Genomic DNA, 2,119 nt, shown 5'->3' with positions numbered 1-2,119 from the left:
GAAATTTAAAATACATGCAAATGCAACCTCAATAATATGGATCCTACTGAGGATCGTTGCTGTTTGGTCACTAAGTTGTGTCTGACTCTTTGAAACCCCATGGACTGCAGCACTCCAGGCTTCCCTGTCCTTTACTACCTCCCAGAGTTTGTTCAAATTCATGTCCATTGAGTCAGTGATGCTGTTGAACAATCTCATCCTCTGCCACCTGAGGAACAGATATAATATAAGAGAAAAAGGATTAGGATACATGTGAAAGAATCCTGCACTGAAGAAACTGTGAGTGTCTACATGTCCTAAAGGACTCTTTCTTCCAGAACCTCATTGGCCTCTCACAGCAAAGGTCTGAATATCAACTAAGAAGTGCTTATGGTGATGTAGACTGAAGAAGGAAAAAAATAAAGAGGGAATTACATCATAATAAAACCTGGATTTACTCTATATTAAAAAGTATTAGGTAGAGACATCACTGTGCTTACAATGGTCCATATAGTCAAAGCTATGGTTTCTCCAGTAGTCATGTACACATTTAAGAGTTGGAACATAAAGAAGGCTGACTGCTGAAGAATTAATTATTTCAAGCTTCAGTGCTGGAGAAGACTCCTGAGAGTCCCTTGGATAACAAGGAGATCAAACCAGTCAATCCTAAAGGAAATCAACCCTGAATATTCATTGGAATGACTGATGCTGAAGCTGAAGCTTCAATAATTTGGCCACCTGATGCAAAGAGCCTACTCATTGGAAAAGACCAGATGCTAGGAAAGATTGAAGGCAGGTGGAGAAGAAGGTGACAGAGGATGAGATAGTTGGATGGAATCATCAACGCAACTAACATGAGTCTGAGCACACTCCAGGAGATAGTGAAGGACAGGGCAGCCTGACATGCTTCAGTCCATGGGGTCGCAAAGAGTCAGACAGGACTTAGTGACTGAAAAACAACAACAAAAATTGTCTACTGATGCCCCTGTATATATTGGCTTCCCAGGTGGCACAAAAGTCATAAAGAGCCCACCTCCCAGTGCAGGAAACATAAAAGAGGCATGTTCCATCCTTGAGTTGGGAAGAGCCTCTGGAAGAGGAAATGACAACCCACTCCAGTATCCTTGCCTGCAGAATCCCAAGAACAGAAGCGCCCAGCAGTTATAGTCTATAGGGTCATAAAGAGTTGAACAACTTGTGTCTGAGACATGAATATCATTCAGTCTATTCAAGCAACTATAATGTCTTCACACATAGAATAAAAGCACTAAAATATTCTTTCTAAATTTGGATAAATGGCAACCATATGGATTATGAGCCAATGAATATATAATATGAAAAAAAAAAGTTCCCAGGAAGACATTGATGTTTAAAGAAGTAACTAAAAACTAAGAAAAAAAATTAGCTAAGCTTTCAGTCAAGAGGATAACATAAGAATAATTTTCCCAAGTCATAAAAAGTTTCTACAATAATTCAGCAGAAACGTTGCTTAAAACAAGCAAGTAAAGTGAAAGTTCAAGTCGCTCAGTCATATCCAACTCTTTGCAACCCTATGGACTGTGTAGTCCATGAATTCTGCAGGCCAGAATACTGGAGTGGGTAGCCTTTCCCTTCTCCAGGGTATCTTCCCAATCCAGGGATCAAACCCAGGTCTTCTGCATTGCAGGCAGATTCTTTACAAGCTGAGCCACAAGGGGAGCCCCTGCAAAAAACAAGCAAACTATATTCCATTTATTCTCTCACAGTGCTGGAGGCCAGATGAAAGTCAGTATTACTTATTGGGAATCATGGTGGCGGCAGGACCATGGTTCCTCCAGAGACTCTAAAGCAGAATGTTTTCCTTGACTCTTCTAGCTTCCGTACTGTAGGCATCTTGTCAAATATGGTCCATTGCTCCAGTCTTCATGGCCAGCATCTTTACGTATCTCTCGGCTCCATCTTCACATTGCCTTTCCTCAACTGTGTAAAATCTGAGTTCTTCTTGCAAGGATACATGTGATGGCATTTAGAGCATACTGGTGGCGCTAGTGGTAAAGAACCACCTGCCAATGCAAGAGACATAGGAGGCATAGGTTCCAGCCCTAGGTCGGGAAAATCCACTAGAGGAGGGCATGGCAATCCACTCCAGAATTCTTGTCTG

Source organism: Bison bison, unplaced genomic scaffold (assembly GCF_000754665.1).
Source record: "Bison bison bison isolate TAMUID 2011002044 unplaced genomic scaffold, Bison_UMD1.0 scf7180017864339, whole genome shotgun sequence".
In the NCBI taxonomy this organism is placed as follows: Eukaryota; Metazoa; Chordata; class Mammalia; order Artiodactyla; family Bovidae; genus Bison; species Bison bison.
This window is presented reverse-complemented; position numbering follows the sequence as displayed.